We start from the raw sequence: 13,748 nt of genomic DNA, 5'->3' as shown, positions 1-13,748 counted from the left end.
AGACCCTTTACTCAGTACTTTGTTGAAGCACCTTTGGCAGAAATTACAGCCTTGAGTCTTCTTGGGTATGATGCTACAAGCTTGGCACACCTGTATTTGGGGAGTTTCTCCCATTCTTCTCTGCAGATCCTCTCAAGCTCTGTCAGTTTGGATGGGGAGCGTTGCTGCAAAGCTATTTTCAGGTCTCTTCAGAGATGTTCGATCGGGTTCAAGTCCGGGCTCTGGCTGGGCCACTCAAGGACATTTAGAGACTTGTCCCGAAGCCACTCCTGCATTGTCTTGGCTGTGTGCTTGGGGTTGTTGTCCTGTTGGAAGGTGAACCTTCGCCCCAGTCTGAGGTCCTGAGCACTCTGGAGCAGGTTTTCATCAATAATCTCTCTGTACTTCAATCCTGACTAGTCTCCCAGTCCCTGCTGCTGAAAAACATCCACACAGCTTGACGCTTCCAACACCATGCTTCACCATAGGGATGGTGCCAGGTTTCCTCCAGACATGACACTTGGCTATCAGGCCAAAGAGTTCAATCTTGGTTTCATCAGATCAGAGAATCTTGTTTCTCATGGTCTGAGAGTCTTTAGGTGCCTTTTGGCAAACTCCAAGCGTGCAATCATGTGCCTTTTACTGAGGAGTGGCTTCCGTCTGGCCACTTAACCATAAAGGCCTGATTGCTGGAGTGCTTCAGAGATAGTTGTCCTTCTGGCTTCTGGAAGGTTCTCCAATCTCCACAGAGGAACTCTGGAGCTCTGTCAGAGTGACCATCGGGTTCTTAGTCCCCTACCTGACCAAGGCCCTTCTCCCTACTAATCAGTTTGGCAGGGCGGCCAGCTCTAGGAAGAGTCTTGGTGGTTCCAAACCTCTTCCATTTGAAAATGATGGAGGCCACTGTGTTCTTGGAGACCTTCAATGCTGCAGACATTTGTTGGTACCCTTCCCCAGATCTGTGCCTCGACACAATCCTGTCTCGGAGCTCTACGGACAATTCCTTCGACCTCATGGATTGGTTTTTGCTCTGACATGCACTGTCAACTGTTGGACCTTATATAGACAGGAGTGTGCATTTCCAAATCATGTCCAATCAATTTAACTTGACTCGAATCAAGTTGTAGAAACATGTCAAGGATGATCAATGGAAACAGGATGCACCTGAGCTCAATTTCAAGTCTCATAGCAAAGGGTCTGAATACTTATGTAAATAAGGTATTTCTATTTTTTATTTGTAATGAATTTTCAAACATTTCTAAAAACCTTTTTTTGCTTTGTCATTATGGGGTATTGTGTGTAGGTTGCTGAGGATAGTAAAAAAATATATATTATAAAATAAGGCTGTAATGAGGACTGCCACACGGAATGGAAGACCCAGAGTTCCCTTTGCTGCAGAGAATAAGTTCATTAGAGTTACCAGCTTCAGAAATTGCAGCCCAAAAGAAATGCTTCACAGAGTTCAAGTAACAGACACATCAACTGTTCAGAGGAGACCGTGTGGTCGAATTGCTGCAAAGAAACCACTACTGAAGGACACCAATAAGAAGAAGAGACTTGCTTGGGCCAAGAAACACGAGCAATGGACAATAGAAAGGTGGACATTTGTCCTTTGGTCTGGAGTCCAAATTTGAGATTTTTGGTACCAACCGCCATGTCTTTGTGAGACGCGGTGTGGGTGAACGGATGATCTCCGTATGTGTATTTCCCACCGTAAAGCATGTAGGAGGAGGTGTTATGGTGTGGGGGTGCTTTGCTGGTAACACTGTCTGTGATTTATTTAGAATTCAAGGCACACCTAACCAGCATGGCTACCACAGCATTCTGCAGCGATACGCCATCCCAACTGGATTGGGCTTAGTGGGACTATCATTTGTTTTTCAACAGGACAATGACCCATCACACCTCCAGACTGTTTAAGGGCTATTTGACCAAGAAGGAGAGTGATGGAGTGCTACATCAGATGACCTGGCCTCCACAATCCCCCGACCTCAACCAAATTGGGATTGTTTGGGATGAGTCGGAACGCAGAGTGAAGGAAATGCAGCCAACAAGTGCTCAGCATGTTTGGGAACTCCTTCAAGACTGTTAAAAAATAATTCCAGGTGAAGCTGGTTGTGAGAATGCCAAGAGTGTGCAAAGCTGTCATCAAGGTAAAGGGTGGCTATTCGGAGAATCTCAAATATGAAATATATTTTGATTTGTTGAACACTTTTTCAGTTTTTGATTACTACATGATTCCATATGTGATATTTCATAGTTTTGATGTCGTCACTATTATTATACAATGTAGAAAATAGTAAAATTAAAGAAAAACCCTTGAATGAGTAGGTGTGTCCAGACTTATGACTGGTACTATATATATATATATATATATATATATATATATATATATATATATATATACAGTGGGGAAAAAAAGTATTTAGTCAGCCACCAATTTTGCAAGTTCTACCACTTAAAAATATGAGAGAGGCCTGTAATTTTCTTCATAGGTACACGTCAACTATGACAGACAAAGACACAGGTCAAACGTTTTCTGTAAGTCTTCACAAGGTTTTCACACACTGTTGCTGGTATTTTGGCCCATTCCTCAATGCAGATCTCCTCTAGAGCAGTGATGTTTTGGGGCTGTCGCTGGGCAACACGGACTTTCAACTCCCTCCAAAGATTTTCTATGGGGTTGAGATCTGGAGACTGGCTAGGCCACTCCAGGACCTTGAAATGCTTCTTACGAAGCCACTCCTTCGTTGCCCGGGGGTGTGTTTGGGATCATTGTCATGCTGAAAGACCCAGCCACGTTTCATCTTCAATGCCCTTGCTGATGGAAGGAGGTTTTCACTCAAAATCTCACGATACATGGCCCCATTCATTCTTTCCTTTACACGGATCAGTTGTCCTGGTCCCTTTGCAGAAAAACAGCCCCAAAGCATGATGTTTCCACCCCCATGCTTCACAGTAGGTATGGTGTTCTTTGGATGCAACTCAGCATTCTTTGTCCTCCAAACACGACGAGTTGAGTTTTTACCAAAAAGTTATATTTTGGTTTCATCTGACCATATGACATTCTCCCAATCCTCTTCTGGATCATCCAAATGCACTCTAGCAAACTTCAGACGGGCTTTGACATGTACTGGCTTAAGCAGGGGGACATGTCTGGCACTGCAGGATTTGAGTCCCTGGCGGCGTAGTGTGTTACTGATGGTAGGGTTTGTTACTTTGGTCCCAGCTCTCTGCAGGTCATTCACTAGGTCCCCCCGTGTGGTTCTGGGATTTTTGCTCACCGTTCTTGTGATCATTTTGACCCCACGGGGTGAGATCTTGCGTGGAGCCCCAGATCGAGGGAGATTATCAGTGGTCTTGTATGTCTTCCATTTCCTAATAATTGCTCCCACAGTTGATTTCTTCAAACCAAGCTGCTTACCTATTGCAGATTCAGTCTTCCCAGCCTGGTGCAGGTCTACAATTTTATTTCTGGTGTCCTTTGACAGCTCTTTGGTCTTGGCCATAGTGGAGTTTGGAGTGTGACTGTTTGAGGTTGTGGACAGGTGTCTTTTAAAAATGATAACAAGTTCAAACAGGTGCCATTAATACAGGTAAGGAGTGGAGGACAGAGCAGCCTCTTAAAGAAGAAGTTACAGGTCTGTGAAAGACAGAAATCTTGCTTGTTTGTAGGTGACCAAATACTTATTTTCCACCATAATTTGCAAATAAATTCATAAATAATCCTACAATGTGATTTTCTGGAGAAAGAAAATCTCAATTTGTCTGTCATAGTTGACGTGTACCTATGATGAAATTACAGGCCTCTCTCATCTTTTTTAAGTAGGAGAACTTGCACAATTGGTGGCTGACTAAATACTTTTTCCCCCACTGTATATACAAAAAAGTATTTGATATAGCCACCCGATTTTGCAGGTTTTTCCACTTACAAAGCATGTAGAGGTCTGTCATTTCTATCATAGGTACAATGCAAATTAATTACTTAAAAATCATACAATGTGATTTTCTGGATTTTTGTCTCTCACAGTTGAAGTGTACTTATGATAAAAATTACAGACTACATGCTTTGTAAGTAGGAAAACCTGCAAAATCGGCAGTGTATCAAATACTTGTTCTCCCCACTTAGGTTTGTTTTTCAACCACACCACAAATTTCTTGTTAACAAACTATAATTTTGGCAAGTCGGTTAGGACATCTACTTTGTGCATGACACAAGTAATTTTTCCAACAATTGTTTACAGACAAATTATTTCATTTACAATTCACTGTATCACAATTCCAGTGGGTTAGAAGTTTAAGTTGACCGTGCCTTTAAACAGCTTGGAAAATTCCAGAAAATGATGTCATGGCTTTAGAAGCAAATAGGCTAATTGACATCATTTGAGTCAATTGGAGGTGTACCTGTGGATGTATTTCAAGGCCTACCTTCACACTCAGTGCCTCTTTGCTTGACATCATGGGAAAATCTAAAGAAATCAGCCAAGACCTCAGAAAATACATTGTAGAACTCCACAAGTCTGGTTCATCCTTGGGAGCAATTTCCAAACGCCTGAAGGTACCACGTTCATCTGTACAAACAATAGTACACAAGTATAAACACCATGGGACCACGCAGCCGTCATACCGCTCAGGACGGAGACGCGTTCTGTCTCCTAGAGATGAACGTACTTTGGTCGAAAAGTGCAAATCAATCCCAGAACAACAGCAAAGGACCTTGTGAAGATGATGGATGAAACAGGTATAAAAGTATTATTATTCACAGTAAAACAAGTCCTATATCGACATAACCTGAAAGGCCGCTCAGCAAGGAAGAAGCCATTGCTCCAAAACTGCCATAAAAAAAACAGACTACAGTTTTCAACTGCACATGGGGATAAAGATCGTACTTTTTGGAGACATATCCTCTGGTCTGATGAAACAAAAATAGAACTGTTTGGCCATAATGACCATCGTTATGTTTGGAGAAAAAAGGTGGGTGCTTGCAAGCTGAAGAACACCATCCCAACCGTGAAGCAAGGGGGTGGCAGCATCATGCTGTGGTGGTGCTTTGCTGCAGGAGAGACTGGTGCACTTCCCAAAATAGATGGCATCAGGAAGGAAAATTATGTGGATATATTGAAGCAACATCTCAAGTCATCAGTCAGGAAGTTAAAGCTTGGTCGCAAATGGGTCTTCCAAATGGACAATGACCCCGAGCATACTTCCAAAGTTGTGGCAAAATGGCTTAAGGACAACAAAGTCAAGGTATTGGAGTGGCCATCACAAAGCCCTGACCTCAATCCTATATCAAATGTGTGGGCAGAATTGAAAAAGCGTGTGCGAGCAAGGAGGCCTACAAACCTGACTCAGTTACACCAGCTCTGTCAGGAGGAATGGGCCAAAATTCACCCAATTTATTGTGGGAAGCTTGTGGAAGGCTACCCGAAATGTTTGACCCAAGTTAATCAATTTGAATACAATGCTACCAAATACTAATTGAATGTATGTAAACGTCTGACCCACTAGGAATGTGATGAAAGAAATAAAAGCTGAAATACATCATTCTCTCTACTATTATTCTGACATTTCATATTTTTAAAATGAAGTGGTGATCCTAACTGACCTAAGACAGGGAAGTTTTACTAGGATTAAATGTCAGGAATTGTAAAAAAAAGTGAGTTTAAATGTATTTGGCTAAGGTGTATGTAAACTTCCGACTTCAACTGTACATATAGTCCCGTGTAGCTCAGTTGGTAGAGCATGGTGTTAGCAACGCCAGGGTTGTGGGTTCGATTCCCATGGGGGGCCAGTATGAAAAATGTATGCACTAACTGCAAGTCGCTCTGGATAAGAGCGTTTGCTAAAATTTAAATATATATATACACAGTACCAGTCAAAAGTAGATATGTATAATATGTTTTAGTAGGTTAGCAAAATGTTAAATATCACTTAAACATTGCATTCCTTAAGTGGTAGAAGTTAACACTATCCACTGACACTCATTCAACACTTTCACTTAATAATAGCAGCCATTTTAAATGTTCTGTATTTGCAAAACTGTAACATTTATACAGAGCTGTTGTTTGCACAGAGTTACTATGACATTGTAGTCACCAAGTGTGTGTTATGATACAAATAGCATTTCTGACAACAGACAGCCTGGGGAGGCTAACTCCAACATTAGTTACAACAGACAGCCTGGGGAGGCTAACTCCAACATTAGTTACAACAGACAGCCTGGGGAGGCTAACTCCAACATTAGTTACAACAGACAGCCTGGGGAGGCTAACTACAACATTAGTTACAACAGACAGCCTGGGGGAGGCTAACTCCAACATTAGTTACAACAGACAGCCTGGGAGGCTAACTCCAACATTAGTTACAACAGACAGCCTGGGGAGGCTAACTCCAACATTAGTTACAACAGACAGCCTGGGAGGATAACTCCAACATTAGTTACAACAGACAGCCTGGGGAGGATAACTCCAACATTAGTTACAACAGACAGCCTGGGGAGGATAACTCCAACATTAGTTACAACAGACAGCCTGGGGAGGATAACTCCAACATTAGTTACAACAGACAGCCTGGGGAGGCTAACTCCAACATTAGTTACAACAGACAGCCTGGGGAGGCTAACTCCAACATTAGTTACAACAGACAGCCTGGGGAGGATAACTCCAACATTAGTTACAACAGACAGCCTGGGGAGGCTAACTACAACATTAGTTACAACAGACAGCCTGGGGAGGATAACTCCAACATTAGTTACAACAGACAGCCTGGGAGGATAACTCCAACATTAGTTACAACAGACAGCCTGGGGAGGCTAACTCCAACATTAGTTACAACAGACAGCCTGGGGAGGCTAACTCCAACATTAGTTACAACAGACAGCCTGGGGAGGCTAACTCCAACATTAGTTACAACAGACAGCCTGGGGAGGATAACTCCAACATTAGTTACAACAGACAGCCTGGGGAGGCTAACTCAACATTAGTTACAACAGACAGCCTGGGAGGCTAACTCCAACATTAGTTACAACAGACAGCCTGGGGAGGCTAACTCCAACATTAGTTACAACAGACAGCCTGGGGAGGCTAACTCCAACATTAGTTACAACAGACAGCCTGGGAGGCTAACTCCAACATTAGTTACAACAGACAGCCTGGGGGAGGCTAACTCCAACATTAGTTACAACAGACAGCCTGGGGAGGCTAACTCCAACATTAGTTACAACAGACAGCCTGGGGAGGATAACTCCAACATTAGTTACAACAGACAGCCTGGGGAGGATAACTCCAACATTAGTTACAACAGACAGCCTGGGGAGGCTAACTCAACATTAGTTACAACAGACAGCCTGGGGAGGATAACTCCCACATTAGTTACAACAGACAGCCTGGGAGGCTAACTCCAACATTAGTTACAACAGACAGCCTGGGAGGCTAACTCAACATTAGTTGCAACAGACAGCCTGGGGAGGATAACTACAACATTAGTTACAACAGACAGCCTGGGGAGGCTAACTCCAACATTAGTTACAACAGACAGCCTGGGGAGGATAACTCCAACATTGGGTTACAACAGACAGCCTGGGAGGATAACTCCAACATTAGTTACAACAGACAGCCTGGGAGGCTAACCCAACATTAGTTACAACAGACAGCCTGGGAGGCTAACTCCAACATTAGTTACAACAGACAGCCTGGGGAGGCTAACTCCAACATTAGTTACAACAGACAGCCTGGGGAGGATAACTCCAACATTAGTTACAACAGACAGCCTGGGGGAGGCTAACTCCAACATTAGTTACAACAGACAGCCTGGGGAGGCTAACTCCAACATTAGTTACAACAGACAGCCTGGGGAGGCTAACTCCAACATTAGTTACAACAGACAGCCTGGGGAGGCTAACTCAACATTAGTTACAACAGACAGCCTGGGGAGGCTAACTCCAACATTAGTTACAACAGACAGCCTGGGGAGGCTAACTCAACATTAGTTACAACAGACAGCCTGGGAGGCTAACTCCAACATTAGTTACAACAGACAGCCTGGGGAGGATAACTCCAACATTAGTTACAACAGACAGCCTGGGAGATAGCTCCAACATTAGTTACAACAGACAGCCTGGGGAGGCTAACCCAACATTAGTTACAACAGACAGCCTGGGGAGGCTAACTCCAACATTAGTTACAACAGACAGCCTGGGGAGGATAACCCAACATTAGTTACAACAGACAGCCTGGGGAGGCTAACTCCAACATTAGTTACAACAGACAGCCTGGGGAGGCTAACTCCAACATTAGTTACAACAGACAGCCAGGGGAGGCTAACTCAACATTAGTTACAACAGACAGCCTGGGGAGGCTAACTCCAACATTAGTTACAACAGACAGCCTGGGGAGGCTAACTCCAACATTAGTTACAACAGACAGCCTGGGGAGGATAACTCCAACATTAGTTACAACAGACAGCCTGGGGAGGCTAACTCCAACATTAGTTACAACAGACAGCCTGGGGAGGATAACTCCAACATTAGTTACAACAGACAGCCTGGGGAGGCTAACTCAACATTAGTTACAACAGACAGCCTGGGGAGGATAACTCAACATTAGTTACAACAGACAGCCTGGGGGAGGATAACCCCCACATTAGTTGCAACAGACAGCCTGGGAGGCTAACTCCAACATTAGTTACAACAGACAGCCTGGGGAGGCTAACTCCAACATTAGTTACAACAGACAGCCTGGGAGGATAACTCCAACATTAGTTGCAACAGACAGCCTGGGGAGGCTAACTCCAACATTAGTTACAACAGACAGCCTGGGGAGGCTAACTCCAACATTAGTTACAACAGACAGCCTGGGGAGGCTAACCCAACATTAGTTACAACAGACAGCCTGGGAGGCTAACTCAACATTAGTTACAACAGACAGCCTGGGGAGGCTAACTCCAACATTAGTTACAACAGACAGCCTGGGGAGGCTAACTCCAACATTAGTTACAACAGACAGCCTGGGGAGGCTAACTACAACATTAGTTACAACAGACAGCCTGGGGAGGCTAACTCAACATTAGTTACAACAGACAACCTGGGGAGGCTAACTCCAACATTAGTTACAACAGACAGCCTGGGGAGGCTAACTCCAACATTAGTTACAACAGACAGCCTGGGGAGGATAACTACAACATTAGTTACAACAGACAGCCTGGGAGGCTAACTCAACATTAGTTACAACAGACAGCCTGGGGAGGCTAACTCCAACATTAGTTACAACAGACAGCCTGGGGAGGCTAACTCCAACATTAGTTACAACAGACAGCCTGGGGAGGATAACTCCAACATTAGTTACAACAGACAGCCTGGGGAGGCTAACTCCAACATTAGTTACAACAGACAGCCTGGGGAGGCTAACTCCAACATTAGTTACAACAGACAGCCTGGGGAGGCTAACTCCAACATTAGTTACAACAGACAGCCTGGGGAGGCTAACTCCAACATTAGTTACAACAGACGGCCTGGGGAGGCTAACTCCAACATTAGTTACAACAGACAGCCTGGGGAGGATAACTCCAACATTAGTTACAACAGACAGCCTGGGGAGGATAACTCCAACATTAGTTACAACAGACAGCCTGGGGAGGATAACTCCAACATTAGTTACAACAGACAGCCTGGGGAGGATAACTCCAACATTAGTTACAACAGACAGCCTGGGGAGGATAACTCCAACATTAGTTACAACAGACAGCCTGGGGAGGATAACTCCAACATTAGTTACAACAGACAGCCTGGGGAGGATAACTACAACATTAGTTACAACAGACAGCCTGGGGAGGATAACTCAACATTAGTTACAACAGACAGCCTGGGGAGGCTAACTCCAACATTAGTTACAACAGACAGCCTGGGGAGGCTAACTCCCAACATTAGTTACAACAGACAGCCTGGGGAGGCTAACTCCAACATTAGTTACAACAGACAGCCTGGGGAGGCTAACTCCAACATTAGTTACAACAGACAGCCTGGGGAGGCTAACTCCAACATTAGTTACAACAGACAGCCTGGGGAGGATAACTCCAACATTAGTTACAACAGACAGCCTGGGGAGGATAACTCCAACATTAGTTACAACAGACAGCCTGGGAGGCTAACTCCAACATTAGTTACAACAGACAGCCTGGGGAGGCTAACTCCAACATTAGTTACAACAGACAGCCTGGGGAGGCTAACTCCAACATTAGTTACAACAGACAGCCTGGGGAGGATAACTCCAACATTAGTTACAACAGACAGCCTGGGGAGGCTAACTCCAACATTAGTTACAACAGACAGCCTGGGGAGGCTAACTCCAACATTAGTTACAACAGACAGCCTGGGGAGGCTAACTCCAACATTAGTTACAACAGACAGCCTGGGGAGGCTAACTCCAACATTAGTTACAACAGACAGCCTGGGAGGCTAACTCCAACATTAGTTACAACAGACAGCCTGGGGAGGCTAACTCCAACATTAGTTACAACAGACAGCCTGGGGGAGGCTAACTCCAACATTAGTTACAACAGACAGCCTGGGGAGGATAACTCCAACATTAGTTACAACAGACAGCCTGGGGAGGATACTCAACATTAGTTACAACAGACAGCCTGGGGAGGCTAACTCCAACATTAGTTACAACAGACAGCCTGGGGAGGCTAACTCCAACATTAGTTACAACAGACAGCCTGGGGAGGATAACTCCAACATTAGTTACAACAGACAGCCTGGGGAGGCTAACTCCAACATTAGTTACAACAGACAGCCTGGGGAGGCTAACTCCAACATTAGTTACAACAGACAGCCTGGGGAGGCTAACTCCAACATTAGTTACAACAGACAGCCTGGGGAGTCTAACTCCAACATTAGTTACAACAGACAGCCTGGGAGGCTAACTCCAACATTAGTTACAACAGACAGCCTGGGGAGGATAACTCCAACATTAGTTACAACAGACAGCCTGGGGAGGCTAACTCCAACATTAGTTACAACAGACAGCCTGGGGAGGATAACTCCAACATTAGTTACAACAGACAGCCTGGGGAGGCTAACTCCAACATTAGTTACAACAGACAGCCTGGGGAGGATAACTCCAACATTAGTTACAACAGACAGCCTGGGGAGGATAACTCCAACATTAGTTACAACAGACAGCCTGGGGAGGCTAACTCCAACATTAGTTACAACAGACAGCCTGGGGAGGCTAACTCCAACATTAGTTACAACAGACAGCCTGGGGAGGCTAACTCCAACATTAGTTACAACAGACAGCCTGGGGAGGATAACTCCAACATTAGTTACAACAGACAGCCTGGGGAGGCTAACTCCAACATTAGTTACAACAGACAGCCTGGGGAGGCTAACTCCAACATTAGTTACAACAGACAGCCTGGGGAGGATAACTCCAACATTAGTTACAACAGACAGCCTGGGGAGGCTAACTCCAACATTAGTTACAACAGACAGCCTGGGGAGGATAACTCAACATTAGTTACAACAGACAGCCTGGGGAGGATAACTCCAACATTAGTTACAACAGACAGCCTGGGGAGGCTAACTCCAACATTAGTTACAACAGACAGCCTGGGGAGGCTAACTACAACATTAGTTACAACAGACAGCCTGGGGAGGATAACTACACAACATTAGTTACAACAGACAGCCTGGGGAGGCTAACTCCAACATTAGTTACAACAGACAGCCTGGGAGGCTAACTCCAACATTAGTTACAACAGACAGCCTGGGGAGGCTAACTCCAACATTGGTTACAACAGACAGCCTGGGGAGGCTAACTCCAACATTAGTTACAACAGACAGCCTGGGAGGCTAACTCCAACATTAGTTACAACAGACAGCCTGGGGAGGCTAACTCAACATTAGTTACAACAGACAGCCTGGGGAGGCTAACTACAACATTAGTTACAACAGACAGCCTGGGGAGGATAACTACAACATTAGTTACAACAGACAGCCTGGGGAGGATAACTCAACATTAGTTACAACAGACAGCCTGGGGAGGCTAACTCCAACATTAGTTACAACAGACAGCCTGGGGAGGCTAACTCCAACATTAGTTACAACAGACAGCCTGGGGAGGCTAACTCCAACATTAGTTACAACAGACAGCCTGGGGAGGCTAACTCCAACATTAGTTACAACAGACAGCCTGGGGAGGCTAACTCCAACATTAGTTACAACAGACAGCCTGGGGAGGCTAACTCCAACATTAGTTACAACAGACAGCCTGGGGAGGCTAACTACAACATTAGTTACAACAGACAGCCTGGGGGAGGATAACTACAACATGTAGTTACAACAGACAGCCTGGGGAGGATAACTCCAACATTAGTTACAACAGACAGCCTGGGGAGGATAACTCCAACATTAGTTACAACAGACAGCCTGGGGAGGCTAACTCCAACATTAGTTACAACAGACAGCCTGGGGAGGCTAACTCCAACATTAGTTACAACAGACAGCCTGGGGAGGCTAACTCCAACATTAGTTACAACAGACAGCCTGGGGAGGCTAACTCCAACATTAGTTACAACAGACAGCCTGGGGAGGCTAACTCCAACATTAGTTACAACAGACAGCCTGGGGAGGATAACTCCAACATTAGTTACAACAGACAGCCTGGGGAGGATAACTCCAACATTAGTTACAACAGACAGCCTGGGGAGGATAACTCCAACATTAGTTACAACAGACAGCCTGGGGAGGATAACTCAACATTAGTTACAACAGACAGCCTGGGGAGGCTAACTCCAACATTAGTTACAACAGACAGCCTGGGGAGGCTAACTACAACATTAGTTACAACAGACAGCCTGGGGAGGATAACTACAACATTAGTTACAACAGACAGCCTGGGGAGGATAACTCCAACATTAGTTACAACAGACAGCCTGGGGAGGCTAACTCCAACATTAGTTACAACAGACAGCCTGGGGAGGCTAACTCCAACATTAGTTACAACAGACAGCCTGGGGAGGCTAACTCCAACATTAGTTACAACAGACAGCCTGGGGAGGCTAACTCCAACATTAGTTACAACAGACAGCCTGGGGAGGCTAACTCCAACATTAGTTACAACAGACAGCCTGGGGAGGCTAACTACAACATTAGTTACAACAGACAGCCTGGGGAGGATAACTACAACATTAGTTACAACAGACAGCCTGGGGAGGATAACTCAACATTAGTTACAACAGACAGCCTGGGGAGGATAACTCCAACATTAGTTACAACAGACAGCCTGGGGAGGCTAACTCCAACATTAGTTACAACAGACAGCCTGGGGAGGCTGACTCCAACATTAGTTACAACAGACAGCCTGGGGAGGCTAACTCCAACATTAGTTACAACAGACAGCCTGGGGAGGCTAACTCCAACATTAGTTACAACAGACAGCCTGGGGAGGCTAACTCCAACATTAGTTACAACAGACAGCCTGGGGAGGCTAACTCCAACATTAGTTACAACAGACAGCCTGGGGAGGCTAACTCCAACATTAGTTACAACAGACAGCCTGGGGAGGATAACTACAACATTAGTTACAACAGACAGCCTGGGGAGGATAACTCCAACATTAGTTACAACAGACAGCCTGGGGAGGATAACTCCAACATTAGTTACAACAGACAGCCTGGGGAGGCTAACTCCAACATTAGTTACAACAGACAGCCTGGGGAGGCTAACTCCAACATTAGTTACAACAGACAGCCTGGGGAGGCTAACTCCA

The 13,748-nt window shown here is 45.1% G+C and overlaps 1 protein-coding gene and 1 non-coding gene across 2 annotated transcripts in view; one reads left to right on the top strand and one right to left on the bottom strand.

The window, feature by feature from the left end:
• Nucleotides 1–13,748, bottom strand: part of LOC121536368 (zinc finger protein 804A) — a 172,592-nt gene that overhangs the window by 15,591 nt on the left and 143,253 nt on the right. The window lies entirely within an intron of this gene.
• trnaa-agc lies at nt 5,696–5,769 on the top strand. Its single transcript has one exon. It is a non-coding gene; the product is annotated as a tRNA-Ala (tRNA).

The sequence above is a fragment of the Coregonus clupeaformis genome, chromosome 23 (genome assembly GCF_020615455.1).
Source record: "Coregonus clupeaformis isolate EN_2021a chromosome 23, ASM2061545v1, whole genome shotgun sequence".
Lineage (NCBI taxonomy): Eukaryota > Metazoa > Chordata > Actinopteri > Salmoniformes > Salmonidae > Coregonus > Coregonus clupeaformis.
This window is presented reverse-complemented; position numbering and strand designations above follow the sequence as displayed.